Genomic DNA, 5,181 nt, shown 5'->3' with positions numbered 1-5,181 from the left:
CTAGGAGGAGGGGACAGCCACTTGTGATTTGCTATGGGCCACTTGCCCATACAGAGGGTATTGTTAAGCCTGCCATAGTCTAGCTCAGGGGTGGGCAACTTCTGGCTGTGGTGAAACTACAAATCCCATGAGGCATCGCAGGACTCTGCCAGCCACAGGCATGACATGATGTGTAGATTCACCACAGCCGGAGGGCCGAGGTTGCTTACCCCTGGTCTAGCTAAAGGTGCCCACACACAATTATCGCAAGACTTTAGCTTACGACCATCGCAAGACAAATTAAAAGCTCACCAGGCAGATCGTACTTGCGATCATCGAAAGCCCGCCCTGCTGAGGGGCGAACTTCCGATGACAGCAATGCTGAACCGGCATTGTGCGCGTGCGCACACACTGGCCCGTTCCGCAGCTATCGGACAAGCAGCCTAGAAACCCGCCGACCATCGTACGATTCTCGGCGGGTTTTCGAACATGCTGGTTCAACAAAAGACGTGCGACCGTACAGTAGAAACAGTCGCATGCCTTCCATACACCTTGCGATTATCGTACGATCGCGGGATTTCCTGCAATAATTGTACGATAATTGCAAAGTGTATGGGCACCTTTAATGATAAGTTCGAACTGAGAAGTTTTTGGGCCTAGGTAGGGATAGAAGAGCCCTCTCCCTTTCCCTCTGCGGAAGTGTCCCTGTCACCAAAACAAGGTGTAGAGATCTCGCCTCATGGGGCAATGCTCATTTCTCCGGGTTTGGGTTATTGAAGGACGCGAAGTATTACGTCAGCCAGAAACTACCTTTTATCGGCCGAGGATTTTATTTAACAGCTTCTGTTAAGGGACTCTTATTGTGAAAAGCAAACTGTAGGAAAGCCTACCCCGTGTGTCAGGAGTGCAACTGGAGGAGGGAGACCATGTAAAAGTTGTAGTCATTGTATGTGTGTTTGTGCTAAAGATCCAATTTAACACTAAAGGGAAACGGGGAAGCCTAACATATTCATTACCCCTCCAATGGACTTTATTATCCAATCAATGAAATGATACACATCAGAGTTCCATTTTCTAATCTTCAGGGCGATTTTCTTTCAAATTAATCTGTGATTCATGTTCGGAAGGTCGTGTAGCTTTAAATGGGTCAGTACACAATCCCTGCTCACCTTCCACATGGCCTGGAGCACTGGCTCACTTCAGGGCTGCTGTAAAACGGTAGAGACGTTTCACCAAAGTAGATTAGATCTGTCACTCGGGTAGAAACGGGAGACGGCTGGTACAGTAAGTAGCCAATGACTCGCTGTATTAAGATAAGTCATATATATATATAGATCATTTTTCTTTTTCTACCCTGTGCTTTACTGCTCCCCATAGGTCGGAGCAGAAAGGTGACCTCTGTGCGGCGATTGGTCGGAGCAGAAAGGTGACCTCTGTGTGGCGATTGGTCGGAGCAGAAAGGTGACCTCTGTGCGGCGATTGGTCGGAGCAGAAAGGTGACCTCTGTGCGGCGATTGGTCGGAGCAGAGAGAGGAACTAATGAAGATGATCGCTGACCTCCAGGCAAACAGAAGGAATACACAGGAGCTCTTTGCAGAAAGGTGGCCTCTTTGTCGCGATTGGTCGGAGCAGAACGGTGACCTCTGTGTGGCGATTGGTCGGAGCAGAAAGGTGACCTCTGTGCGGCGATTGGTCGGAGCAGAAAGGTGACCTCTGTGCGGCGATTGGTCGGAGCAGAAAGGTGACCTCTGTGCGGCGATTGGCAGCACTGTGTATAAAATAAAAAGGGTTTATATATTACAAATAGAGATACGAAGTAATGAAGATGATCGCTGACCTCCAGGCAAACAGAAGGAATACACAGGAGCTCTTTTACCTGCCAAAGCATTTGTATTTTCGGTCCATCCAGTCCTGAGGTTTTCACAGCCCTGCCACACAGCACATCCCTGGTTTTTCTGTGCAGGTATCACTTAGAGGTCTTGTCCCTCCCCCAACCTGTGATTGGACAGTGGCAAGAGAAGTAGCAGACTGATGAGCTCATCTATATCACACTGCTCTCTGCTCCTATCGGCACATTCTTCCTTAGCAAATCTGATTGGCTCTTTGTGCTGTTAATCCTTCCCCCAGTCTAAGCTCTACTGTACAGGGACTGCAAGAGGCTGATGCCAGGTCACATTCAGGTACTCACACTGCTTGTATTTAAATAAATAGAATGTTATATTAATGATCACAGAGCTGCATTTATTGTCTTTTATGCCTTGAGTTCAGGTGTAAGGTATCCCCGTCCCCGTCACATGATCGGGGCTTCAAAGCAAACCAGCTCAGTGTGCCACTCTGCCGTTATTTGTTACCTTGCTGATGACAGAGGTTCGGCATTGAACGGTGTTGCAGCTTTTCCTGCGATGGAATCACACAACTGCAGCCAAAAATAAAGTGCCTTCGACAGATACACTGAACCCACCGAGAATGAGACCACCGTCACCGCCTCAGACCCGGGGACACCAAGTCCGGATGTCGTGTCACCGCTTCCCATCCGCGGCAGTGATCCAGCTACACGTCGTCATAGCGACTCTCATCCACGTGCCTTTGCCTTGTCCCGTCATGTGATTCATTGCGGATCCTTATACGGTTGTGTCACAGGAGCGATCTTTCCAATCAATTCTCTTTTCAGGGACTCAAATGTTTGTTTTTGTTAAATCTCTTTTTTTGGTTCAGCCCATAAAACTGCAATTGTGCGTTTTGGAATTGTGGAGGCGTTTCTGACGCCGGGGTTGCCATTTGTCACTTGTTCAGTTTGGATCTTGAGCCTTAATTTGGAAATATCTTGAACCAAACATTAAAGAAAAAAAATCTCGTTACCCTCGGAGTGTCCTGTGTTCACTATGTAGAGGTGTGCCGAGTGCGGTAATGTATAGCGAGTGGCTGTTATTGTAGTCACTCCAGCTAAAGAAGGCTTGTGATTGGTTATTTATAGGTCACATGTATCCGTAGTGCACTGCTTTGTTTTGAGTGTGTCTAAAGCCAAAGACTTTTCTAATTAAGCTGCCCATCCAAATTGTGGCTGTATTGTTGAATTGACCAAAATCCGATCTGTGGCTGGCCCTGTCCAGCTCCACAAAAGTCTATTCCTCACCTCCCCCCCCCAAGAGCAGATGCAGTGCATTCCGGCCACCTCACGATGTTGTGGGGCAGGAGGGGGCGTGGCAGTCCATTGAAGTGAATGGCACCGTAGCCACACCCTCTGGTCACATGGGAACGCAAGGCACATTATGCCTGCGGTCCAGTCTGAACAAAATGGCGCAATGACTATTTTGTTTGGACCGGACCGCAGGCAATAATGTACCTTGCATTCCCATGCGGCCGAGGGCATGGCTACGGCGCCATTCACTTCAATGGACTGCCACGACCCCTCATGCACCACAACATAGTGAGCCGCCCACAATGCGATGCAGTGCGTCCTGGCCAGAACGCACTCGTGGTGTGAACGAGCCCTAAAAGTAACATCAGCATGCAGCTCTGCCCTCCAGCTGTGTCTAAACTACAAATGAGATCATTCCTCTGGGAGTCATGTCGGTAACTGTCAGTCTTGCAATGCCTCGTGAGACTTGTAGTTCCACAAGAGCTGGAGGGCCGGAGTTGCCCATCTCTGATCTAATGTATTTTCTATATATTATTACCTGTAAACACCTCCCTTGCATAGGCACCTATAAGCACGGAGACTGCTGTGGGGTGCTGTTGGATGTGATGCCAGCACATGGGGGGGGTTACCTTGGGAGGTCTGCATGCAGTCCCCACTGACATCCATCCACCAAAGCATTTTGGTATTTGCATAACTCCTCCCAAGAGTCAGCCCACTGCTTACATCAGGGTGGCTGGCTCTTGAGAGAGTACTGAGACAGGGTGCTGTGATGGCTGCAGGGGGGGAGGAACCAGAGGAGCAAAATAGAAGCCGATTAAAGGCCCAGTTCACATTTCATACCATGTTTAGGGTGTAACATGAAACATACTCACATGCCCAGCCCCTCACTCACCTGAATTGCAGAGTCCCTTATTCTTTTGACTTTTGCTGGAGGTCCGCACAGATCCTGTGACTGGAGAGACTACAAGACTCATCTGCCACTGTGGCTCAATAGATTACATCATGGCACTTGTAGTCCATTCCTCCCATCCCTGTAACTGAAAGTCCATAGCGCCCAGACACATACAGGAGGAAGAGTCTGCAGGAGGCAGAGCTTTGCACCCACAATCCACTGATTATAGTTACAAGGCTTTACTGGCTCCAATGCAAAAAAACCCCCAAGAAATGCACATTTTGTCTTTTAGGAATGTGTATAAACGGTGGACTACGCCTTTAAACCTCAGATCCACATTTCCACACAAAGCAAAAAAATCAGTCTTGCAGTGGGAGTGGCTGCTCTGTAAGATGAGAGACCTTAGCTCAGGGGTGGGCAACCTTGGCACGCCAGCTGTCTTGGAACTACAAGTCCCATGAGGCATTGCAAGACTGATAGCCACATGCATGGCTCCCAGGGGCATTTGTAGTTACACTGCAGCTGGAGTACTGAGGTTGCTTAGCCCTTCCTTAAGCTGGCCATACACCTATAGATTATCTGCAGATTCCTCCCTCTACGCTAAACTGTGTGGATGGAGGAATCTCCCACTGGGCCAAGCTTCAGTATCTTGCTAGTCAGCCCCACTGGCTCTCAAAATACCTGAACAATCTGATTGGATGCAGGCATTGGGTCGGGACCGACTAGCAAGATACTGAAGCTTGGCCCAGCAGGAGATTCCCCCATCCGCACAGTTTAGCGTAGAGGGAGGAATCTGTTGATCATCTCTAGGTGTATGGCCAGCTTTAGTCATTACACACGGGAGAGAGTCACGGTCCATGTGAAGGTGATCACAAAAGGGCAGGCAGGATGCAGCGGTGGTGTACAGGGGAGAAGAGACATACAATCCATATACAAATCCTCTGACAGGAAAACGTTTCCTATATATTATCTGGAGGAGACAGCGCGGTGCTCTCAGCAAAAAACAAATATCAGTCATAGACTTGCAGATCAATGAATAATAAATATTTCAGGAGCCGTGCCTGGACAAGGTGAACACAACATGACATCGTATGGATGGAGACAAATGACGCCGAACAAATTCAAAGCCGAATACATCCCAGAAATCCGGCCGGATATTTACACGTACCCC

This window comes from Nanorana parkeri, unplaced genomic scaffold, assembly GCF_000935625.1.
Source record: "Nanorana parkeri isolate BGI_ZX_2015 unplaced genomic scaffold, ASM93562v1 scaffold560, whole genome shotgun sequence".
In the NCBI taxonomy this organism is placed as follows: domain Eukaryota; kingdom Metazoa; phylum Chordata; class Amphibia; order Anura; family Dicroglossidae; genus Nanorana; species Nanorana parkeri.
Note: the sequence above shows the minus strand (reverse complement) of the source record.